The sequence below is a fragment of the Cupressus sempervirens genome, chromosome 1 (assembly GCF_028749045.1).
Source record: "Cupressus sempervirens isolate cs-2001-9-10 chromosome 1, ASM2874904v1, whole genome shotgun sequence".
NCBI lineage: Eukaryota > Viridiplantae > Streptophyta > Pinopsida > Cupressales > Cupressaceae > Cupressus > Cupressus sempervirens.
In genome coordinates this window covers 354,118,263-354,145,723 of record NC_143118.1, presented here as the reverse complement: position 1 = coordinate 354,145,723, position 27,461 = coordinate 354,118,263, and positions in this window count along the sequence as shown.

Genomic DNA, 27,461 nt, shown 5'->3' with positions numbered 1-27,461 from the left:
CCTCACAGTCAATGCTCTGTCTACACAATCAAGAACTTCTTCACAAACTTCACCCAACTCAAGGTCCTGTGCAAACTGCCTCACATTCGACGATTTGTCCGCACACTCAGGAACTCCCGCTCTAATACCACGTGATGGGAACACAACCCAAGAATAGAATGGACACAATAGAAAAGGAGAAATTGTATTGACTAAAAAATAAGCTAGTACATTTAGTACAGAGAAAATAAACTTCAAAACATGCCCTAAGGGCTTACAATAGCATAAATGTGGAGATAATTTCTCCTTTCAGTACCTCCTCTCAAACTCCACTCTGAATTTCCTTTTACAATGCCAAAAATCTCCTTAAATAGACCCCGAAGGGTTAAGGACTAGGAGTACATTCTAGAAAGTTCTAGTAGGCATCCACCGACCAAATAGAAGGTTCCAGAAGCTACATTAGAAGTTGGCGCAAATCTAGAAGAATCCAAAAATGATAACCGAACTTCTGGAAGGCATAACTTTTGAACCATAGCTTCAATTGACGAACTGTTTACATTTTCGAAAAGCTCTCGAAGCACTCTATAGCCCTATGGACTAGCTTCACTCATCCCCCATTATTTGGCCATTTTTGAGGTCATTTAATGCCCCTAACCTGACTTTGAAGCATTCTTAAGAGGTCTCCAAAACCCGAAAAACTGCAATAAATTTCAAACTGTGGGGCCTTTTGACCTAATTCTTTTTTTGGAATGCTCTAAATCACAATTACATTCATCTAACCAATTCACACCTTCTAGTTTACCAAAATGATAGCCCAATTACATGCTCTTATTTTTTCAAGATTTTCTAACACACTGATAGTGGAACTGTGAGAGTTGGAACCTTTATTTGACCCAAATGGGTATCCAAAAATGAAAACACATAAAAATAGAAACTAAGTCTAAGTACATTTTTTGGGTGACACGGGATTGCCCTTATACCTCTGGATGCTCCTGCATGAGACACCCAGGGTAGATTCAAAATTGACCCTGTCACTTTATGAATGTTAGAGGAAATCCCAAATGGGAAACCTCAACTGCTGAAATCCAAGTTGAGTCCTCAATCGATTGTCCTTTCAATTTGACCAAATACTCTTCACACTGCCTATTTCTGGTACTCCTACCCACACAATGATCTAGAATGTCTTCTATCTCCTCCTTCTTAGAAGCAGGAATTGGACATGGCTCTAACACCAGCTCCTGATCTGCACCATCATCATGATACTCTGTTAAATCTGCAATCTTGAAAATGGGAGAAATGTGAATACCATCTGAAAACTCCACTTCATATGCATTACCTGAGTCATGTTTCTTCAAAATTTTGAAGGGGCCAAATTTCTTCATTTTTAGCTTGTAAGTACTGGCTAGAAATCTTTCTTTTCGTAAGTGAACCATGACTAGATCCCCTACTTGGAATTCCTTATGCCTTCTCTTTTGATCAGCCCTAGCTTTATACTCTTGATTCATCTTGGTAATGTGTCCTTGAACCTCCTCATGTAGACATTTGATATGTTTAGCAAATTCCTCAGCTTTAGCACTTGTCCTCTCCCCTTGTTCTATCTTCCTCAATTCTGGTGCAGTCCTTGGGCTATTCCCATATACAATTTGGAATGGTGATTTTCCAGTACTCCTATTTATAGAGGTATTGTAAAAAAACTCTACTTGTGGTAGAATCAAATTCCATCCCTTGGGCTTATCCCCAACTAAACATCTCAGCAAATTGCCCAGACTTCTATTTACTACTTCTGTTTGGCCGTTAGTTTGTGGGTGATGTGTGGAACTGAATTTCAAGTCTGTTCTCAACTTTTTCCACAATGTCCTCCAGAAATACCCCACAAATTTAGTATCTCTGTCAGAAACTATACTCCTTGGAGGTCCATGTAGTCTTACCACCTCTTTGAAAAACAAGTCTACAATATGGACAGCATCATGAGTTTTGTGGCATGGAATGAAATGTGCCATTTTGGAGAACCTATCAACCACCATGAATACTGAGTCATTACCCCTTTGTGTCCTTGGCAATCCAAGAACAAAAACCATACTTATGTCCTCCCATGGCCTTGATGGAATAGGAAATGTTTGATATAGACCAATATTTTGACTAAACCCCTTGGCAACTTGACAAACCTCACAACTCTATAAAAACTTCTTCACATCTTGTGAAATTTGAGGCCAAAAATAATGTTCTCTAAGAATGGTAATGGTCTTATCTCGACCAAAATGTCCTGCCATCCCTCCACTATGTTTCTCCTTAATCAGATTTTCTCTCATGGAACTCCTTGGAATGCACAATTGACTACCCTTGAACAACATGCCATCCTAAATCAAATAGTCTAACCACTTGGTTCTATCTACAGCAACAGGTTCTTTACAAGCTTTCCATGCTTCAACAAAATCAGGATCCTCGGGCTACAAATTCTTGAGTTCATCAAACCCAACTACTTCAACCTGCATTACTGTAAGAAACAACTGTCTCCTACTTAGTGCATCTGCAACCCTGTTAGATTTTCCACTTCTTTGCTTCAACACAAATGTATAGCTCTGCAAGAAATCTACCCACTTCATATACCTCTGATTCAATTTACCTTGGCTATTTAGGTACTGTAATGCCTGATGATCAGTATACAAAACAAACTCCTTTGGCAATAAATAATGCCTCCATTTCTTTAAGGTCTAAACTATTGCATAGAACTCTTGATCATAAACAGAATACTTCTTCTTTGCATCATTCAATTTTTTACTAAAATATGCAATAGGCTTACCTTCTTGGCTTAATACAGCCCCAATAGCGCTGCCACTAGCATCACAATCCACCTAGAACACTTTTCTAAAATTTGGAAGTGCCAACACAGGCTGTTCTGTTACCTTCTTCTTTAGCAATTCAAAACTTCTTACAGCTGCTACAATCCATTTGAACTCTTTTCTATCCCCTCTTATTGTATCAGTTAGGGGTGCACATTTGCCACTAAAATTCTTAATAGACTTCATGTAAAAACTAACCAGACCATGAAATGATCTTACCTCAGTAGCAGATCTCGGAGTAGGCCATTCCAAGATGGCTTTTACCTTCTTTGGATCCATTTTGAGACCTTTAGGTGATATAACAAACCCCAAATAGACTAACTCCCTTTTTGCAAAGATACACTTCTTCAGATTAATTAACAATTTCTCTTCCCTTAGCCTTTCAAGGACACTACGAATATGCAGTAAATGTTCTTCCAAAATCTTGCTGAAAATTAAAATATCATCCAAATAAACAATAACAAATTTTTCCAAGAACTTCTTAAGTACCTCATTCATGAGCCGCATGAAGGTGCTTGGGGCGTTTGTCAATCCAAAGGGCATGACCAACCACTCATAAAGACCCTCCTTGGTCTTGAGGGCTATTTTCCACTCATTTCCTTCTCGAATCTATATTTGGTGATAACCACTCTTCAGATCTATCTTTGTGAAGTACTAAGCTCCACTCAAGCAGTCCATAAGATCATCCATCCTTGGCAAAGGAAATCGGTACTTGATGGTTATCCTATTTATAGCTCAAGAATCTGTACACATCCTCCACTCTCCATCCTTCTTTGGTGCAAGTACTATAGGTACTACACATGGACTCAGGCTCTCTCAAATCAAGCCCTTCCTCAACAGCTCCTAACCTATCTATTTAGCTTCTCTATTTCAATAGGAGTCATCCTGTGAGTAGCCTCGTTAGGCAAACTAGCTCCTAGAATCAGATCTATCTGATGACTAATTTGCCTTACTGGTGGCAATCCATCTGGAACATTATCAGAGATAATATCTCCAAACTCCCCTAGTAAATCTAAAACTTCAACTGGTATTTCACTACTACCTTCTTTATCTTTCCTAGGAATCAAAGCATAGCACATATGTTGATGTTTTATGCCATCTAAAAACTTCCTTTCATCAAAAAGACAAATCCTAGCACTGCTACATACCTTTTCACCTTCCTTTTTCATGGGCTTCAATTTGTGGCAAACTCCATCCTTTGTCAGAGAGTATGTGTTTGCATGTCCATCATGTACTGCATGTGTATCAAACTACCATGGTCTACCCAACAATAGACGGCAAACATCCATCGAAATAACATCACAGAGAACTTCATCATGGTAACTCCCAATTTTGAATTTCACTAAACATTGTTCACTTACCAGGACCTTATGATCATCTTTTACCCAAGCAATCAAATAGGGCTGGGGATGTTTCTCCCTCTTGAGCTTCAGCTTAGAGACTAGCTCTTCTGAGACCAAGTTATCAGTGCTACCACCATCAATGATCACATTACAACATTTATCCTCACACTTGCATCTGGTACGGAATAAACCCCTCCGTTGTCCTGGTTCAATCTCACCACTTAGTAGGACTCTTTCATTAACCAAGGTCTCTCCTCTTTTTACATCCTCTGAATTTCATGATTATGCATCCTCATCCACATGAGCAACCCTAGCTTGGCCCTCAGCTCTCCTATCTTTCCTTCCTTGTCATTTAGGGCATTCAAAGGCACGATGACCTTCTTCATTACAATGGAAATAGGTACCACGGAAGCCACCTCTTCCTTGACCATGTCCTCTACCTCTTCCTCTCTGATTTCCAAAGTCTTGATCATCAGAGCGGTTGAAACCCTCATTCCTCTGGTTCCTGCTAGTACCCACATCTTCATTTTTCTTTTGGGTTTCATTGCAGCCTCCAGATGATCTACCGCTTCCCCTTCCTCCTTGACCGCGCCCTCTTTGTCTTCCTTCAAACCTTTTATTCAACTTCTCTTCAACTCGTAGGGCAAACTGGTATGCCTCTTCAATGCTGGTCATTCTTACCAGACTTAATTCCTCCTGGATGCTAGGTGGTAACCCACTGATATAATGAGCAACCTTGTCCTTATTTGCTTCTGCATGTCCCACTCTAATCAAGAGTCGATAAAATTCCTCTATATATTCTTGGACGTATCTTCCTACTTGTTTTAACCCATGCATCTTCTTAAACAAATCAAGCTCGTAGTCCACAGGAATGAACTGCTTCTTCAATTTGTCCACCATGCGATCCCACCTTGTGATCTTCTCCTTTCCTCTTCTATTTCTTTCCAATTGAACCTCTTGCCACTAGATTTTGGCATGGCCTTTCAGTTTGGCCTTTGCAAACTTAACCCTATCTGGGTCCCTGATATCCTCATACTCAAAGTATTCTTCCAATTCATTGATCCAATTGATCAACTCGTCTAGTTTCAGATTTCCTAAAAATACCCCCACTTCAATTATGGGTCTTTTCCCAAACTTAGTAATGGCCCTAAAAAGCCTTTCCTCTGCATGATTCAAAACTTCCCCTTCAAATTCCCCTTTTGGTCCCATTACTTCTTCTTCATTTTCATCCTCACTATTGTCACCTACGGCAACATATGCTCCTCTATGGAGCTCCTCTTGTAATGCCTGTACCTGCCTTTGGAGGGCTCTAACCTCATCAAGATTAATAGCTCTAGCCCTTTCACCATGCTCTCTTCATGGAGGCATCTTCTAACTCGAACCCACAAGCATACAGTCCTGGTGCAAACTGCCTCACAGTCGGCACTCTGTCTACACACTTAGAAAAACTAGCTCTGATACCAGTTGATACCACTGACAAAGGTATGCTCTGATACCACTGATGTAGGTACGCTCTGCTACAACAAAAAAAGGTATGCTTTGATACCACTGATGATGGGCTGCACCACCCTTTCCAACTCAACCAAAAATGCAACAATATGGAGATAGAGAGATGACAAAATGCTTCATAAAACTTCCATTAATACTTGAAATTCATTAAAATATTCTCCAAATGAAAAGGACTCCAAATTCTTACAATATAAGAGATATTTGCTCACTAAGAGCTTCTACAAGAAATTACATTCTAAGAGCTTCACTACAAGAGCTTACACTTGAAGAGCTTCTACTTGAAGAACTTCACTTGAAGAGCTTCTGTTTCTCCAACTTCTATTAGAAGAGCTTCTATTTCTTGAACTTGATTACAAATGATAATAAGCCTTTCTTAAAATAGGCACTTCTAACCCAAGACATTACAAACACAACCAATGTGGGATAAAAGGTAAATACAACTACCTTTAAATAAATATTAAATTCCCACCCAAATACAACTAAGCACCCAACAAATATTAAATACATGATTTAAGGAACTTTCCACAAACTTCTAAATTGCCACCTATACACCTCGATTGATGGAATGACAACTATTTTTATTATTTTCTATTTATGCCACCCATGCACCTTGAAAATAGAAATTCCTCTTTCCTCCATTTTTCCTATTTTATATTTTTTTTTTATTATTATTTTTTTTTTTTTAATAATTTAGTTTTCCCATGCAAGATGCTCCTACATCAGACTCCCTTGGTAGATAGAAAAGTGTGTCCCACACTTTGATGTCAAAAGAAAGATATAGAACCATCTTCATCTTCACCACAAGCTTCCACCTCAATAGGGACAAGAAAACCAACATGCAAATCTTCCATATTTTTTTTTGCTAATGCATGATGCTCCTACATCCGACTCCCATGATAGGAAAAAATTTGTGAATATGGATTCACAAAATGAAGTAGCCACTGTCGACATTTTTTTTTTCTCTTCCTCCAACACATAGTTGGAACAAGTATCTGATGCCGATATATTTCCTTCTTTCTTCTTTGCCAACACCTGGCTAGAACAATTGTTTGCTGTTGAAAATGCTCATTCACAATGAACTCTATCCAAGTATACCTCTCATCCTCATCCAATCTTGTTGAATTAATCGCACCTGTAATAAACCTAGCAACACCATACCAATCTTCTTTTGCATACCACACATGACTAACAAGATCCTCATGCAAACCATCATCAATATCTTTTAAACTCATCTCAAATTCAGCATCATATAATGCATAAGAATTTACCTCTTTGACATATTCATTTTTGCTTTCCTCTTTCAAGTCATCAACAATGCATGTAACTACTTCACTTGCTTGATCTCCAATGAAGGCACTATACTTTTCCTCTATTGCTGCAATCTTCAAATCATCTTGATCTATTTTAGGTTCATAAATCTTGTCATCTTCATGCTCTTCCTCTTCTCTTTCATCTTCTTCAACTTCTGGTTCGCAAATAATTTTCTCTTCATCCGCTTGCTCTTCCACTAGATCATCTTCCTTTTCCACATCCAAGGAATTATCAACAACTCTTTTCTAGTGACATGCTCTTTGTTTCTGCAACTCAGCTTCTAATTCATTCACTTGCTTTTGCAAATCAACTAGCAATGATTGTTGATTTCTTGCTCTAAATTTCTCAAGTCGAGGAATCCTTAGAATCCATCCGATCACAAAAGTCATCTTCTTCTTTCTCTTCTCAATAATCAAGTCTTCAAAAGAAAAATCTCGTCCAAAACAAGAACCTCGTGCAAACTACCTCACAGTCAGCGCTCTATCTAAACAATCAAGAACTTCTTCACAAACTTCACCCAACTCAAGGTCCTGGTGCAAACTACCTCATGTTCGGCGATCTGTTCGCACACTCAGGAACTCTCGCTCTAATACCACTTGATGGGAACACAACCCAAGAATAGAATGGACACAACAGAGAAGGGGAAATTGTATTGACTAAAAAATAAGCTAGTACATTTAGTACAGAGAAAATAAACTTCAAAACATGCCCTAAGAGCTTACAATAGCATAAATGTGGAGATAATTTTTCCTTTCAGTACCTCCTCTCAAACTCCACTCCAAATTGCCTTTTACAATGCTAGAAATCTCCTTAAATAAAACTTGGAGGGTTAAGGACTAGGAGTACATTCTAGAAAGTGCTAGTAGGTATCCACCGACCAAATAGAAGGTTCCAAAATTTGCATTAGAAGTTGGCACAAATCTAGAAGAATCTAGGAACGGTAACCGAACTTTTGGGAGGCATAACTTTTGAACCGTAGCTTTGATTGACGAACCGTTTATATTTTCAGAAAGCTCTCAAAGCACTCTATAGCCCTATGGACTAGCTTTTCTCGTCCCCCATTTTTTGGCCCTTTTTGAGGTCATTTAACGCCCCTAACCTGACTTTGAAGCATTCTTAGGAGGTCTCCAAAATCTAAAAAACTACAGTAACTTTCAAACCGTGGGGCCTTTTGACCTGATTCTTTTTTTGGAATGCTCTAAATCACAATTACATTCATCTGACCAATTCACACCTTCTAGTTTACCAAAAAGATGGCCCAATTACATGCTCCTATTTTTTTTGGATTTTCTAACACACTGATAGTGGAACTGTGAGAGTTGGAACCTTTATTTGACCCAAATGGATATCCAAAAATGAAAACACATGAAACAAAAACTAAGTCTAAGTACATTTTTTTGGTGACACAGGATTGCCCTTATACCTCTAGATGCTCCTGCATCAGACACCCAGGGTAGATTTAAAAGTGACCCTATCACTTTATGAATGGTAGAGGAAATCCCAAATGGGAAACCTCAGCTGCTAAAATCCAAGTTGAGTCCTCGATTGGTCAGCCTTTCCATTTGACCAAATACTCTTCATACTGCCTGTTTCTGGTACTCCTACCCACACGATGATCTAGAATGTCTTCTATCTCCTCCTTCTTAGAAGCAGGAATTGGACATGGCTCTAACACCAGCTCCTCATTTGCACCATCATCATGATACTCTGTTAAATCTGCAATATTGAAAATGGGAGAAATGTGAATACCATCTGGCAGCTCCACTTCATATGCATTTCCTGAGTCATGTTTCTTTAAAATTTTGTAGGGACCAAATTTCTTCATTTTCAGCTTGTTGTAAGTATCGGCTGGAAATCTTTCTTTTCGTAAGTTCACCATGACTAGATCCCCTACTTGGAATTCCTTATGTCTTCTCCTTTGATCATCCCCAGCTTTATACTCTTGATTCATCTTGGTAATGTGTGCTTGAACCTCCTCATGTAGACATTTGATATGTTCAGCAAATTCCTTAGCTTCAGCACTTGTCCTCTCCCCTTGTTTTATCTTCCTCAATTCTGGTGCAGTCCTTGGGCTATTCCCATATACAATTTGGAATGGTGATTTTCTAGTACTCGTATTTATAGAGTTATTGTAAGCATACTCTGCTTGTGGTAGAATCAAATCCCATCCCTTGGGCTTATCCCCAACTAAACATCTCAGCAAATTGCCCAGACTTCTATTTACTACTTCTGTTTGGTCATCAGTTTGTGGGTGATGCGTGGAACTAAATTTCAAGTCTGTTCTCAACTTTTTCCACAATGTCCTCTAGAAATACTCCAAAAATTTAGTATCTCTATTAGAAACTATACTCCTTGGAAGTCCATGTAGTCATACCACCTCTTTGAAAAACAAGTCTGCAATATGGACAGCATCATGAGTTTTCTGGCATGGAATGAAATGTGCCATTTTGGAGAACCTATCAACCACCACGAATACTGAGTCATTACCCCTTTGTGTCCTTGGCAATCCAAGAAAAAAATCCATACTTATGTCCTCCCATGGCCTTGATGGAATAGGCAATGGTTGATATAGGCCAGTATTGTGACTAAACCCCTTGGCAACTTGACAAACCTCGCAACTCTGTACAAACTTCTTCACATCCTATGAAATTTGAGGCTAAAAATAATGTTCTCTAAGAATGGCAATGGTCGTATCTCGACCAAAATGTCCTGCCATCCCTCCACTGTGTTTCTCCTTAATCAGATTTTCCCTCATGGAACTCCTTGGAATGCACAATTGACTACCCTTGAACAACATGCCATCCTGAATCAAATAGTCTAACCACTTGGTTCTATCTATAGCAACAGGTTCTTTATAAGCTTTCCATGCTTCAGCAAAATCAAGATCCTCAGGCTACAAATTCTTGAGTTCATCAAACCCAACTACTTCAACCTGCATTACTGTAAGCAACAACTGTCTCCTACTTAGTGCATCTGCAACCCTGTTAGATTTTCCACTTCTATGCTTCAACACAAATGTATAGCTCTACAAGAACTCTACCCACTTCATATGCCTCTGATTGAATTTACCTTGGCTATTTAGGTACTGTAATGCCTGATGATCAGTATACAAAACAAACTCCTTTGGCAATAAATAATGCCTCCATTTCTTTAAGGCCTGAACTATTGCATAGAACTCTTGATCATAAACAGAATACTTCTTCTTTGCATCATTCAATTTTTCACGAAAATATGCAATAGGCTTACCTTCTTGGCTTAATACAGCCCCAATAGCACTTCCACTAGCATCACAATCCACCTGGAACACTTTTCTAAAATTTGGAAGTTCCAACATAGGCTGTTCTATTACCTTCTTCTTCAGCAATTCAAAACTTCTTGCAGCTGCTATAGTCCATTTGAACTCTTTTCTATCCCCTCTTATTGTATCAGTTAGGGGTGCACATATGCCACTAAAATTCTTAATAAACTTCCTATAAAAACTAACCAGACCATGAAATGATCTTACCTCAGTAGCAAACCTCGGAGTAGGCCATTCCAAGATGGCTTTTACCTTCTCTGGATCCATTTTGAGACCTTCAGGTGATATAACAAACCCCAAATAGACTAACTCCCTTTTTGCAAAGATACACTTCTTTAGATTAATTAACAATTTCTCTTCCCTTAGCCTTTCAAGGACACTACAAATATGCAATAAATGTTCTTCTAAAGTCTTGCTGAAAATTAAAATATCATCCAAATAAACAATAACAAATTCTCCCAAGAACTTCTTAAGTACCTCATTCATGAGCTGCATGAAGGTGCTTGGGGCGTTCGTCATTCCAAAGGGCATGACTAACCAATCATAAAGACCCTCCTTGGTCTTGAAGGCTATTTTCCACTCATCTCCTTCTCGAATTTGTATCTGGTGATAACCACTCTTCAAATCTATCTTTGTGAAGTACTGAGCTCCACTCAAGCAGTCCATAAGATCATCCATCCTTGGTAAATAAAATCGGTACTTGATGGTTATCCTATTTATAGCTCAAAAATATGTACACATCCGCCACTCTCCATCCTTCTTTGATGTGAGTACTGTAGGTACTGCACATGGACTCAGGCTCTCTCGAATCAAGCCCTTCCTCAACAACTCCTAAACATGTCTGTTTAGCTCCTCTGTTTCAGTAGGAGTCATCCTGCGAGCAACCTTGTTAGGCAAACTAGCTCTTGGAATTAGATCTATCTAATGACTGATTTACCTTACTGGTGGCAATCCATCTAGAACATTATCAGAGATAATATCTCCAAACTCCCCTAGTAAATCTGAAACTTCAACTGGTATTTCACTACTACCTTCTTTGTCTTTCCTAGGAATCAAAGCATAGCACATATGCTGATGTTTCATGCCATCTAAAAAACTTCCTTTCATTAACAAGACAAATCCTAGTACTGCTACATACCTTTTCACCTTCCTTTTTCATGGGCTTCAATTTGTGGCAAACTCCATCCTTTGTCAGAGAGTATGTGTTTGCATGTCCATCATGCACTGCATGTCTATCAAATTGCCATGGTCTACCCAACAATAGATGGAAAACATCCATCGAAATAACATCATAGAGAACTTCATCATGGTAACTCCCAATGTTGAATTTCACTAAACATTGTTCACTTACCAAGACCTTATGATCATCTTTTACCCAAGCAATCCAATAGGGCTGGGGATGTTTCTCCCTCTTGAGCTTCAGCTTAGAGACCATCTCTTCTGATACCAAGTTATCAGTGCTACCACCATCAATGATCATGTCAAAAAATTTATCCTCACACTTGCATCTCGTACGAAACAAACTCCTCCATTGTCCTGGTTCAATCTCACCACTTAGTAGGACTCTTTCATTTACCAAGGTCTCTCCTCTTTCTCCATACCTTTTTTAGTGGTAGCAGAGTAGTACTATGTCAATGGTATCAGAGCTTCTAATGTCTTGGGTTAGAAGTGCCTATTTAAGCAAGGCTTATTATCATTTGTAATCAAGTTCAAGAAATAGAAGCTCTTCTAATGGAAGTTCGGGAAATAGAAGTTCTTGAATTGTAAGCTCTTCAAATGTAATATCTTCTAATGAATTTTCAAGTATTAATGGATACTTTATGAAGCATTTTGTCATCTCTCTATCTCCATATTGTTGCATTTTTGGTTGTGAGTTGGTACGGGTGGTGTTTGGCCTATCATCAGTGGTATCAGAGAAGGAGCTCTTGAGCGTGCAGACAGATCGTCGAATGTGAGGTAGTTTGCACCAGGACCTTGAGTTGGGCAAAGTTTGTGAAGAAGTTCTTGATTGTGTAGACAGAGCACCGACTGTGAGGTAGTTTGCATGAGGTTCTTGTTTTGGACGAGATTTTTCTTCTGAAGACTTGATTATGGAGAAGAGAAAGAAGAAGATGACTTTTGTGATTGGATGGATTCTAAGGATTCCTCGACTTGAGAAATTTAGAGCAAGAAATCAACAATTATTGCTAGTTGATTTGCAGAAGCAAGTGAATGAATTAGAAGCTAAGTTGCGAAAATGAAGAGCATGTCACCAGAAAAGAGATGTTGATAATTCCTTGGATGTGGAAAAGGAAGATGATCCAGTGGAAGAGCAAGCAGATGAAGAGAAAATTATTTGCGAACCAGAAGTTGAAGAAGATGAAAGAGAAGAGGAAGAGCATGAAGATAACCAAATTTGTATGCAAAAAGTAGATGAAGGTGATTGGAGGACTAAAACAATGGAGGAAGAGTATAGTGCCTTGGTTGGAGATCAAGCAAGCAGAGTAGTTATGTGCATTGTTGATGACATAAAAGAGGCAAGAGAAGATGAAGATGTCAAATAGGTAAACTCTTATGAATCATGGGATGTTGTCTTTGATATGATTTTCAAAGATATTAATGATGGTTTGCATGAGGATCTTGTTCGTGATGTATGGTATGCAAAGGAAGATTGGTATGGTGTTGTTGGATTTATTACAGGTGTGATTAATTCAACAAGATTAGATGAGGATGAGATTTATACTTGGATAGAGTTCATTGCAAAGGAGAAATTTCAGCATCGGATACTTGTTCTAGCTATGTGTTGCAGGAAGAGGAAAAAAATTTGTCAACAGTGGCTACTTCATTTTGTGAATCCATATTCACAAAAATTTTCCTACCATGGGAGTCGGATGCAGGAGCATCATGCATCAACAAAAAATGTGGAAGATTTGCATGTTGGTTTTCTTGTCCCTATTGAGGTGGAAGCTTTTGGTGAAGATGAAGATGGTTCTATATCTCTCTTTTGGCATCAAAGTGTGGGACACACTTTTCTATCCACCAAGTGTGTCTGATGCAGGAGCATCCAGAGGTATAAGGGCAATCCTGTGTCACCCAAAAAAATGTACTTAGACTTAGTTTATGTTTCATGTGTTTTCATTTTTGGATACCCATTTGGGTCAAATAAAGGTTCCAACTCTCACAGTTCCACTATCAGTGTGTTAGAAAATCCCAAAAAAATAGGAGCGTGTAATTGGGCCATCATTTTGGTAAACTAGAAGGTGTGAATTGGCCAAATGAATGTAATTGTGATTTAGAGCATTCCTGAAAAAGAATCAGGTCAAAAGGTCCCACAGTTTGAAAGTTATTGCAGTTTTTCGGCTTTTGGAGACCTCCTAAGAATGCTTCAAAGTCAAGTTAGGGGCATTAAATGACCTCAGAAAGGGCCAAAAAAAGGGGGATGAGTGAAGCTGGTCCATAGGGCTATAGAGCACTTCGAGAGCTTTTTGAAAATGTAAACGGTTCGTCAATCGGAGCTATGGTTCAAAAGTTATGCCTCCTAGAAGTTCGATTACCATTTTTGGATTCTTCTAGATTTTTGTTGACTTCCAACGCAGCTTTTGGAACCTTCTATTTGGTTGGTGGATGCCTACTAGCACTTTCTAGAATGTACTCCTAGTCCTTAACCCTCCGGGGTCTATTTAAGGAGATTTCCAGCATTGTAAAAGGCAATTCGGAGTGGAGTTTGAGAGGAGGTACTGAAAGGAGAAATTATCTCCACATTTATGCTATTGTAAGCCCTTAGGGCATGTTTTGAAGTTTATTTTCTCTATACTAAATGTACTAGCTTATTTTTAGTCAATACAACTTCCCCTTTTTTGTTGTGTCCATTCTGTTCTTGGGTTGTGTTCCCAACACTTTAGCAGCAAGTAAAACTGATAAATGGGACATCTTAAATAATGGACCATATTTACTAGAAGGGAAAGGAATTTACATGAAGGACTAGGAACCAAACTTTGATCCAAATAAAGAGAAGTTATAAATTTTTACTTTATGGATTAATCTCCACAATCTACCAGCAGAGTATTGGGAGAAGGATGACTTGAAAGAGATTGGTAATACGATTGATTCCTTTGTAAGAGCGGAAGAAGTGTTGAACACAAAGGATTCCTCTTCTCATCCAAGAATTTTAGTCAACATGAAAGAGGGGAATCCATGCCCAGATTTTATCACCATCAACATGGTGCATGGAGTATGGAAATAGTAGATAGAAGTGTGGGAAGTGGAGGAAACTCACTCCATCATGAAGCTATGCAGAATAGTTTATTCACAAAAGGAAAAGGGCTAATGGTGGATAAACTTCTAAAAATTCTAGAATGGAAGGAAGACCACAGAGAGAGAGAGAGAGAGAGAGAGAGAGAGAGAGAGAGAGAGAGAGAGAGAGGACAACCTTCCTTTATATTCTCACCTACAAGAACAAGTGGAAAATCTAAAACAACCCTCAGGAGGAAAAAAAGTTCAAAGAGAAGTTAATGAGATCATAGAAGTTAGAATCCAAGAGGGTAAGGAACCTTTGACCCAAGAGGTGATGGAAAATCCTTTATAACAATGGGAGGAAAACAAGGTAGAGAATTTGAAGAAAGGGACAGAGCAGTAGAGCTTAAACCATAAGAAAATGTCTCTCCCTTAAAGTGTGTATTGGAAACAGAAAATAGAGATATTGATCAGCATAAGTTTTTGGAAGGCTGCAAAGTATTAGATAAGAGGACTCCCATGAAAATGCAATCCCAAAAGAACAAGACCCCAATAGAAGAAGAAAATCATAAATTCAAAGATATAGAAATGTCTCCAACCAGGGACCTAAATGATTCCTTTGAATGAACTATGGACATCAGCAGTATGCAGGAAGATGAAGGGTCTACCCAGGAAATTTTAGAGGAGGAAGACACATTGAATGATCTAGGCCTTTTTGAATGCCCAGGCATCCAAGAGGAAAGGTCAATAGAACAAACTAGCTCTAAAAAGTAGAAGCCAAATGTGGGCAGCAGAAAGAGAAGAGGTCCAAAACCAATTAAATTAAAATTGGAAGCAGCAAGAAATGATACAAATCAATCCAAAATCTTGAGATTGGGAAAAGGTTTAGCCTTTTTATGAAAACCTTATCATGGAATGTCAGGGGCTGCAATGCCCCTAACAAGATTCGATTGATCAAAAGATGTCTTGATCAATCAAAACCAGAGCTAGTGTTATTGCAAGAAATAAAGATAAAAGAGGAAGACTTCCCAACTTTCAAAAAAAAATTTAGGAGATGGGAATTCTTTTTGTCAGGAGCCCAAGGAGCATCAGGAGGTATGACTATCCTTTAGAAACCAGAGATTCTAGATATCAATGAATTTTCTTAGATAGTAATTGGCAATGGTTTAGAATAAATGTAAAGCAATTACATTGTTCATTTTTGGTTTTCAACATTTATGGCCCAAATAATAGTTTTTAGAAAAGGCTCCTATGGAAAACTTTATCCAACAAAGTGCAAAGGTTAGAAAATGAAATGGCAATCCTTGGAGGGGACTTTAATGCTATTCTAAACCCAGGAGACAAAAAAGGGGGGAAAGGGTGGATTTCAAAGAGTCAGAAGGATTTTAGTAACTTTGTCAATGATAATGAACTAGTGGATACTTAGTTTTAAAAAGGTGAATTTACTTGGACAAATAGAAGAGAGGGTTTTGTTAATATTGCAGAAAAGCTGGATAGATTTCTTGTGGCTGAAAATTGGGCAGAGGCAAATTGGTCTTGTTCAGTAGAAATCCTCCCTTATCAAGGCTCAGACCACTTTCCAATATGTTTATGGATTGAAGATGAAAATACCCCAGAGAGATGCCCTTTTAAATTCGAAGCTATGTGGCTGAAAATAGATGATTTTTTTTGACCTAATTGTTGAATGGTGGGATAAGGCCCTAGCAAGGAAAGGAAATAAAGCTTTTATATTTATTTTTTAATTGCAATATCTAAAAGAGCAACTAAAGATATGGAATAGAGAACACTTCGGGAACATATTCAGTAAAAAGTGGGAGGTAGAAGAGAAACTAAAAGCTTAGAGTCTTAAAGTTATAGAAAATGGAATGTTTGAGGATGACTTCAAGGAGGAGAAATTGTTAAGAAAGGAATTAGAAGATTGTTTAAGAAAAGAAGAAGTTTATTGGAGGCATAAATGCAAAGAAGTATGGTTAAAAGAAGGAGACAGGAACACTAAATTTTTTCATAATTTGGTTGAAATTAGAAGGGCTAGTAATAAGATATATGAGATTCAAAGAGTTGATGGATCAATAATACAAGATAAAGATGCAATCAATGAAGAAGCAATAAATTTCTTCTCACATAGGGGCCAGCTAGGAGAAAAGGATCGGACTGAAGTTGATGAAGTGTTGAATGTAATTCCAACAAAGATTACAATCTCACAAAATAGAGCTCTGATGGAACCAATCAAAGAAACTGAAGTGGTGGAAGCTTTAAAAGGATTGGGTGGTGATAAAGCCCCAAGTCTAGATGGCTTCTCAGCTATGGTCTTCAAAAAACTAAATTTCATTTTTCAAAAGGATTTATGGGAGGTTGTTGAGGAATCAAGGCAAGGAGGATTTATACTAAAAGACTTCAACAATACATTTATTGCCTTAGTGCCAAAGAAGGACACTCCTGCAACCTTTGAAGATTTTAGACCAATCTCCTTATGCAAACAGTGTATAAGATTATATCAAAGGTGATGGCGAATAGCCTGAAACAAGTTTTAGGTTCTATAATTTCAATGGAGCAGAGTGTTTTTTTACTGGGAAGGTCTATTTTTGAAGGTGTAGTAGTTGCACATGAGGCAGTCCATACAATCAAAACTTCCAAAACACAAAATATGATGGTGAAATTAGATATAAAAAGGGCCTATGATGAAGTAGATAGGGGTTTTTTTTTTAGTGTACTCAGCAAGTTTGGATTTGCTCAAGAATGGCTACAATGGGTGGAGAGCTACTTATTCACACCACGATTTTCAATGCTCGTTAATGGAAGCCCTCAAGGTTTTTTTGAACAAGGAAAGGGTATAAGACAAGTGGACCCATTATCCCCTTTCCTTTTCATTATAATGGTAGAAGTTTTAGGGAGACTCATTCATAAGCAAAGGGAACAAGGAGCTTGGAAAGGGATAAAAATCATAGAGACAATGGAAGCTCTTACCCACTTACAATTTGTGGATGACATCTTTTTAGTAGGAATTGCAAGCTTAGAAGAAGCAAGAACTATGAAGAAAATGTTAGAATTGTATGGCAAAATTTTAGGATAGTTTATAAACTGGAATAAATTTGAGATTTTCTTCTTCGATACCCCTCATAATATTTGTTCTAGGATTTGCAGGATTATGAATATAAGGGCAGGTTTGCTACCTAAAAAATATCTAGGTATTCCTTTTTTTGTAGGCAGAAATAAATTTGAGTTTTGTGATAGTTTGATAGAGAAATGCCAAAAGAAAATGGAAGGGTGGAAGGGGTGATGGTTATCTTCTGTAGGCAGAATTTTAATGCTTCAAACGGTCATTTAAGCAATTCTTGTTTTCTCAATGATGTTTTTGGAAATCCCTAAGAAGGTTATTTGTATTTTGGAGTAGAAAATGAGAAAAAAAATTGGAATGGCTCAAATGAGGGAGACAAAATTCCCCTCTTAGCATGGGAAAAAATATGTAGACCAAAAGCAAAAGGAGGGGCTGGAATTAGAATTTGGGATTTTATGAATAAAGCTTTAGGAGCAAAATTAATATGGTCAGTATTTGAGAACTCACAGCAATACTGGGTAAGGATTTTGCAAGGTAAATATCTAGATTCTAAAGAGACCCATAGAATTTTAACAATTTGAGATCCTCCTAAAGGGTCAGCTATCTGGAATTTTATGCTCTCGTGTAGGGAGATAATAGTAAAACATATTTCATGGAGGATTGGAAATGACAAAAAAGCAAAATTCTAGGAAATTCATGGAATGGGCTTAAGGTCTTGGATGAGGAGGAAGAAAATATAGACCTAAAAACTTATTTCAAAGGAAAATGGGGTAATCTTGTAGCTGACTATCTGATAGAAAAGGAAGGTCCTTTAGGAAAGGAATGGTGTTGGAAAGACGTGTTAGATGAGGAGCTAATAGAAGCACAAAAATAGTGTATGCAAGTAATTTTTAAATACAAGGAAATAGAGGGAAAGGATGAAAGATGAATGAAAAGCTCCATAACAAGGTTGGTTGAAGGCAAACTTTGATGGTGTAGCTAGTGAAAATCTAGCAATATCAAGGGTGGGAGTTATCCTAAGAGATAACAGAGGTCATGTCCTATTAAAGAGTGCCAAAAAATTACCTTAGGGAACCAATAACATTGTTGAATGTCATGTAGGTTTACTAGTAGTTAGGGTAGGAAGGAGAGAAGGAATTAAAAAGTTACATTTGGAAGGGGATTCATTGATGGTTGTGCAAGAAATAACCAAAATGCAAACAACAACATGGCACCAAGAAGTCTTTATTAATCAAATCATAGCAAAATTGAGTTATTTTGAAGAATTCAAAATTTCACATATTAAAAGGAAAGGAAATGAAGAAGTAGATTTGTTATCCAAATGGGCACTATCACTGAATGATGAAAAGGTTAGAATCCAGGATTCAAATAAATTTAAAAATTTGAATTTAAGTCCAGAGGATTAGGTGTATTTATTAGCTAACAAAGATGAGGTAAAAGGATGTGAAGGTAAGCAGGGGAGTAAAGGAAAATAATTAAATTAAAATCTCTAAAAAAGAGTGTGAATTATTAGACTCGTGTGAGAAAAGACAAGTCTTTAAGATTTGGGGAAACTAATATGGGCGCATTAAATGCTTCATGTTTGATGGAGAGTGAGAAAGCTCTATAAAATAGAAGGAGAGGTGCTAATGTTTATCATAATTTGGCAAGAACAAGGCATTAGCAGTAGAGCCAATGGAGCCAACATCTACATTCAGAACAACAAAATAACAAAAGGCACTACTTGGGCATGTTGTAGATCATAGGTTAAAGAAAATGGTTAAGTGCCCATCAGAGGGGGTAATCAAAGCTATGTAGGATATGCTTGGTTCATTCTTCCAAGAGGCTGAACACGGGTGCAAGTTGCAGGTGGACATTGTAGCCATGATAATGGCTTGGGGGCTGCAAGTTGGCGAGCACGAACAAGTGGTAGGCTGGGTGATGAGAGAACTATTTGAGGAAATGGATGCCCTACTAGAATGGGCTCACCCAGGTTGGGCCTTTGATTTTAGTGAAGGTTATGATTTCAAAGAGGAGGGTGTTGAAAAGGGGATTCTACCCTTTGTGAATTGGCCAAGAGGACAAGTCAACCATGAAATCTACACCAACGAATGCTGACATGCCTGGCAGGCTCTGAAATGTGCAATTTCAGAATTTAACGAGGAGAAAAGGAGGAGGGTGGTGCCACAAAATTTTCCAAAGGGAAAATGCTCAGTAAGGAGTAGATGCCAAGCATGATATGGAGATTGAGTGTTGAAATTTTGAAGGAGAAATGTTGAAGCAGAAGTCATTTTTTTTGGGAACATCTAATTCAGGAAAAGCCATAGTCAAAGGAAATTATGAAGCTTTTTGAACAGCAAAAGGTTAGGTAAGATGCCCATGCAGAGGAGCAAATTTGTCTTGTTGCAGTTTTTGCTCGTGGAGCCCAGATATAGGAAAAATCATTTGATTGGAGCAGACCATTTTTTGATTATGGGTGGTTATCCGAGGATATGCGAATATGGAAAGTCATGTTTTGCTTTTGAAGTTATGTAAAAGATGTATTTGACCTATTAAGAGGCTTTGCTGTGTGAGAATGTATAGGTCTTAGAATCTTTTGTGTAAAGATTGTCCAATAGATAGCAAAAAGAACCTTGTAGCTATGATGTAATCCTTTTATATATTATTAATAAAATAAATCGTATTTAGTTTTGTGGGTGTGTGATGATTTTTAGTTATAATTAAATCAAATTGAAAGATAATTTAATAATTTAATTTAATGGAAATTTAATAAAGAAAATTCAGTATTTAATTTTATTTAATTAATTGAAAATTTAATTACATGAAAGAATTAAATCTAAAAGACTATATTAAAGTTCTATTTTTGACACATTTATATTTATTTTATTTTATTATTATTATTTAGGAGTTTTATTTTAATAATAAAATCTAAATAATGTTATTAATTGAGTTAATAAATATATTAGTAAAAAAATGTCTTGTGAATTTATTTAAATAAAAGAATGAAAATTTAAAGATAAAGTTATGGTTCTAATTGTGGTGTAGTTATATTTATTTTATTTAATAATAATTATTTAGGAGTTTTATTTTAATAATAAACTCTAAACAATATTATTAATTAAATTAATAAATATTTTACTAAAAACATTTCAAAAATTATTAAGAGAGAGAAAGCTTTAATTTAATAAAGTTTATTTTAATTAAATTGCATAAAGTGTGTGCATGAAAATTAAAATATAATAATTAAAGACAGTGTTTTTGTATGATTGCATGATCAAAGCCCTGATTTGGGGGAAAAAAACTCTTTATCAAGGACAGAGCTCATTTCTAGACACACGGGTTTGGAGGAGCCAATTTCTGAAAAGAGAGTTTTCAAAGGAAAAGGAAGATTCTTGCATGTTTGTACATTCATTTTTTTAGCATTAGATCTAGGTAGGATCTTGTGGGTTTGTGCAGTAGTTGCTCATTCTTTGAATTACTGTCTTCTCTGTGTTTGTTGCATTTATGTTTTAGAACTCTCTGGGTTGAAACCCTTGTTTAAGAAAATTGATTTCCATTGTAGAATTGTCTGTGATTTAATCTGAAACCTCCTTGTAAATTTATTGTTCTTGTGTTTTAAATTTTTGTGTCCTTAATATAAAAATGAAAACTAAAACTCTGGTTGTTATTGAATCTTTGTGTTTGAAAATGAAAGTGAAAACTTGAAAACCTATAGTGAACATTGAACTTATGTGTTTTCAAAACAAAATGAATTATGAAAGTTACTTTTATATGTACTCTTTATATGAAATGTGATTTTTTTATTGGGTGTCGAGTTGACTTAGTACTTTGACCAAATCAAGATGTTTACCAAAGGCTCGGGAGTTCTGTTTTGTGATGTCATGATGATGTTTTGATCATGATCTTTTATACTCAACCATGGTAATGTGTCTTGTATACTCTATGATGTGTTTTGATCTATTGATTGTTATTTCTTTCCAGTGTTCTTGTGTGAAACTGAGGTGAATGGTGTGACCTATTTGATATAACCTTTGAGTCTTCGATCAATTGTTTTTGGATTGCTTTCTAGTCACTTGTATAGGACTAAGGTGTTTGTATGATTTGTTCTCGATGATGTCATGTTATGACATGGTTTGGTTTATGTATACTTGATTTTGGGATCGGTCCTATTAGGATGATCTTTTTGGTGGAATCCACAATTATGATCAGTGATTTTTAGTACTTATTAGTTTCTTGTCTAAGAATTGATGTATGATATGTGGTCTTTTGTGATATTTTTATTTTACTGCGCTTAGGGTAGGCTATTTGTATGTCATGTTGGGAAGTGGCTTGCAATGGAGGCCGAGGCCCTAAAGAGGCTAATGAGTAACCCATTGTAGGTTATTTAATAAATGATAAAATTTCATTAAATGGATTTAAAATGAACTAACAAGATATTGGTACTACGGAAAGTCACTAGGAGGTCAAAGGATTAAAAGACTAGTCAGGTAACCTTAGAGTTGACTCATTAGTATGCCTTGTCAGTACGAAAGGATACTAGTGCCGCATAGAGTCACTAGGGGGCCAGAGGATTAAAAGACTAGTCGGCTAACCTTAGAGTTGGCTTGTGTGATGACACTTGCCCAAATGCATAATAGATTTCCTACGTGTATGTTTTTCCTCTGGGTTTAGTTGATACTTGTGTCTTGGTACCCTTTGAGATAGTTTTCTTTTAGGTGATTCCTTGAATTTAGATGTTGGTTTTGACTTTTGAGTTTGTTATCTTATTTGGGACTTAAGATTATCTCCTCAACATGATGGGAGTGGACCTTTTTGGGTTCCACGAGGTTGGGTGGTAGTGCTTTTTCTTATACCATTGAAATTTGACCTTTTTCTTATACCATTGAAATCTAACCGTTGAATGTCACTGCTGGATGTGTTTGTGTAGATGTTCCTTTCTATCTATTCTTATGTACTATGATGGATGGTTATACTTAGTATATTGTATTTGATTTCATAGATCTTACAAGATTATGTAGTTTATTTCATGATGTTTATTATTTTGGTCCTTTATACCCTGTGACCTATGTAGTGGATGATGGTGCATTATGTTATTTTCAAGTGGCATTCAAGATGACTGTATATTATTTAAATGGATTCATACTTGTACATTATTCTTTGATGAGGATTTATTAAATATTGGATTTAGTGTTAATTAAAAATTAAATGTGATTCATCATCATGGGACCCTTAAGAGTTGTAACCTGTTTATGTGTTGTAGATGTATGAGTGTATGTTAATTGCTTCTGCTATTCTATAATTGTTGCTGTATCTTTATCTTTAAAAAAATGTTTGGAAAACTTAGTGAAACTTTAGGTTAATTTCTCTTGGGTCACATGGCAGGGCATTACACAAAGCACTTTTAAAAACATACTTTATTATGTTGATTAATAATAATTAAAGTCTATTATTTCAATGCAACTCTAACTTAATCATGTTTTATTAAATAATTACAATGAATCAATATTAAATCTTTAATATTTTATTTAATTTTATCCAATTTCTCAAATTAGAGTTTTAAATTAAATATTTTAAATTAGAAAACATAATTAATTGGAAATTAATTAAATATCAACAAGTTTTAATATTTTATTTTTATACAAATAATATTCAATAATTCTAATATCATGAGATTAATCTAAAAATCATAGTTAAATTATTTATCAAGTAAATCACATAAAATGAATAAGAAAAATTGACCAAAGTCAAAGTTAAACAATACATGCAAAGAAAGACTCACGAGTTTAAAAGGGTAGGTAGTCAGATTCATGTCCTCCTTCTTAGGACAAGTAGTTCGGCTTTGGTTGGGATTGGACCTAAATATTATCTCCTCATTATTACCATTGAGTTATAGTGATGGGGCACACTCATCTTGACGATTTAGGGAAGTTGATGCTTGGTACCTACAACCTGCATAAAAGATGAGTGCATGTACATGTGTGTGTGTGTGTGCGCGCGCGCGTGTGTGTGTGTAAGCTAAATAGTAAATGGCAGGGAGTGTTACATCATGTAGATCCTAACTAGAAGGTGTCTATGACTCCCTTGCCTAACCATATCAGACACGTTAGACTGAAATATAAAATAAACACACATACCATACACATACAAGTATGGAGTAAGTACCAAAAATAAATCATGAATACAAATAACATTTGATTTCACTATAACAACTCATCATCATGAAGATACAATAATCTTCATTCAAAGACGTGTCATATGGTATCACGAAGAAAATAATTATATATGTATATTGAAGTATTTGCATTCAAATATATCTTAAGGGCCAACACATTAATGGGAGATCCAAATAGAGCTTGATGTAGAATACATAATGATAGAAAAAGGGGATGGGTATTGCAATATGCATGAAGGATGTCACATGTTTCATCTTCTCTGACACACCTACGCATGACTTGATCATCTCTTGTATAAAACATACATCCTATTATCGAAGAAAAGTTAAAACTTTTCTCAACTAATAGTTGCCTTTTCTTTGGGCAAACATATTCTAGAGTCCTTCCTATAGAAATATAATTTTCAATGTCATCATACCAAGGATTATGAGCTCAAATAGAGAGAAGGTGCTCATCAGGGAACTATCATCAGTGGCTGCAAGATCATCTAGAACCTATAAGCAAGACAAAAAGTCAGCCACTACATTTGCTTTCCCCGATTTGTTAATAATCTTGATATCAAATTCATGCCTTAGAAGAAACCATCTAGAAAATCACCCTAAGATAGAAAGCTTATTCATTAATTATTTAATGGTTGTGTGATCTATGTGGAAAAAAAAATATCATGCCCTATTATATAATGCCTAAACTTATTTAGGGCATAAATTACAGCTGGCAATTTCTTCTTAGTGACTATATAGATGAGATCAACTCCCTGCAAATTCTTGTTTATCTAATAGATGACATGCTCCATTATGTTGACCTTATGGCAAGACATACTGTCAATCAGTGCCAAAACACTTAGTCATCATGAAAAGACAACAGTGACCAAGCTACTAGACAGAAGTGTGTTAACTGAGCTCATGTATGAACCAAGTCAATAGTGTTAACCAAGAAAATAGTGAGCAGTGTCAACCAAGTTGATAGTATCTACCAAGTTGTAGTTTCAACTAAGTTAATAGTATCTATCAAGCTCTAGTGTAAATTGAGTCAGTTTAGCATTCTTGTTTCAGAATGAGAACCAAGTAGGTAGAGCAATGTGAATCGAGCCAGCTAAGTTTTTCGAGTGATCAGTATGAACCTAGCATCTATTATGAACTGAGTGCCAAAGTTATTTGAGTTGACAGTGTTGCCCAAGTGTCTTCAGTATCACCCGAGTAAGCTATTGGACTCGAGTCTTAGCACTGAGCTGAATTGGTAATTATTTTTGAAACTATTGAACTACAATTGTAGCTAAATTATTAATGCAAATGGATGGATATAATATAAGTTACTTTTATTATCCAAAAGAAGAAGAATTAATAGAAGAACATTTCATATAAGTGAATATGAAAGAGCAGAGTAATTAGAAGTGTTGGAAATATGAGGTAGGCAAGGTTACAAAGAGGGGAGGGGTGAATCGGGAACCAATAAAACTTAATCTTATTTCACCAATTAATCCTTCATATAATATTCTAATCTAATTGCATGCATGAAAGAATAAAGAAAAATAAAAATTCATAGCAATTTGACACAAGATATGGTGACCCAAAAACCTTCCAAATAGAAAGTAAAATTGGGGTGTGGATAATACCCACAAGCTTTAGTACTGTAGTATAAAGTTGGCTTGTTAAGGCTTACAATTGATCACTTCTGATGATCTTCCCTATTATGAGAAATAAGGACTACGAGGTCCACCTTGTCAAAGGATTTACAAACATACAATGAAGTATGCACTCAGTAAAGACATTTATCAAAGACTGTTAAGTCTACCTTATTAAAGGATTTGACTGATGCACCTATTAGGATGAACCAATGGATGATCTCTAATCTACAACTCTAATTTGCTGGTTAAGATTCCTTGAATTGTAATGATCACCTTGCTATGATAAATAATACTTTATTGTCCCTTATACTACTTGTAGCCTTCTTTAATTTGCACTTCTGCTCATCATATGCTTACATACCTCATTTGGATATTATAGAATACATTACATATATACCAATCCAAATCACAACTTACTAGAATTGGCTCCAATACAAGTTTCACCAAAATTTAGGAAATTGGCCCAACTATGATAACTCAGGTTCTAAAGACAAACTTTATGTTGTTCTGATACTTGGTAACCACTGTCAACACTTGGCATCATCTGGCACTCAGTTGACAAAGAGGCTCAGTTCATACTAATCACTTCCAAGTAACTTGAACTTCGTCAACACTATGTGACTTGATGAACACTGCAAAACTCGACATATACTAAATCACTCAATTAACACTCCATGGCTTAGTCAACATTAGATTTTCATCACTAATACTACTGGCTTGACAGTCATTGTGAAACTCAATTAACATTATGGAACTCAGTTAACACTGGAGTTTCCATCACTTACACTAAACAACTCGGTAAACACTACTACACTCGGCATAAAATATACATAGGTTCTAAAGCTTAGTAGCAACTGAGAAACTTAGTAACTATACATTGACTAAATGTGAGTCACTAATAGACAAATTGACTTTAATGTCAACAATCTCCCCCTTTGGCATTAGTGACAAAAATACTTATCATCCAAAAACTGAATACTCAAAATAATAGGTCAAAACATTATTTTATCTACATTTTGTGTCTATAACTCAGTAACAACTCTATTTTTCAGATTTTTCAAAATTGCTTTTGTAAAGGATGTTTTCTGCTTAATTGTTTAATATTGTTCTCCCATAAATATGCTTGGAGTACTACTCCCCCATACAAGTATTCTTCAGATATACTTCTCCCTCTTTATACATTTACATTCATCTATACTTCTCCCCCTTTTTGAGATAAATGCCAAAGGTGTATATTATATGTTAATACCAAAATATGACAAGAATTCAGAGTGTACCTTCAGGATTAATGCTATTGTCTTGTCTCAATTTTCTTGTAACACCTTGCTTGCATGTAATGCAATCTAAACTTTTGCTAATAACTCCATCATGTGATCACCTATGGAGACGTTATTTTCATGGATGAGTGTCTTACATGTGCAATGTGTGTCTAAAATGCATCCATGTTTGGGAGAATCATGCCTTGGATTTTTGCAAGTGCAGCCCTGATCCTGGATTCTTCCTTTAGTAATTCTTCTTGCAAATTTTTCAAAAATCTAATATTTGAATAATGAGCAGAACTATAGCTTGAGTCAAGTGGCATCTAGTGTGCACTTGCCTTCATGTCTTCATCTATCTTTAATAGTTTATTTTTAATGTCTTGTGTGAAGATAGATGTGTCACACAACTTTACAAATAATGAAGTGACATTATTTATAGATGTCTCCAATGAAACAAAAGTAGTAGATAGTTCTACTTGGTTTATTACAATTTTCTACACCACTTGTGCCAATACCTTGTTTTCAAATTTTCTTTTTGCTCTTTGTACAAACTTATTTTGTCCATTCAAGTCTTCATTGAATTTTTGGACAACTTATACTAACTAATCCAAAATAGGTTATGTATTATCAACCTCAATACTTAGTGCACTTACAAATATGTCCTTTACATCTTCAAGCACTTGGGTTTTTTTATCTTCTCTTCTCTTCTCTAAGATTTTGTTGCTTAGCTCTCTTTTGCAATAATTCTCCCATGATGTTCATTTGATCAGGATTGAGAGTAGAGATATCTCAATTCAGAATAACTATATCCTTATCTAGATCAATATCTTCTTCTTTATCTTTACCCTTATTTGAAACTTTAGTACTCGGTTGAGACTT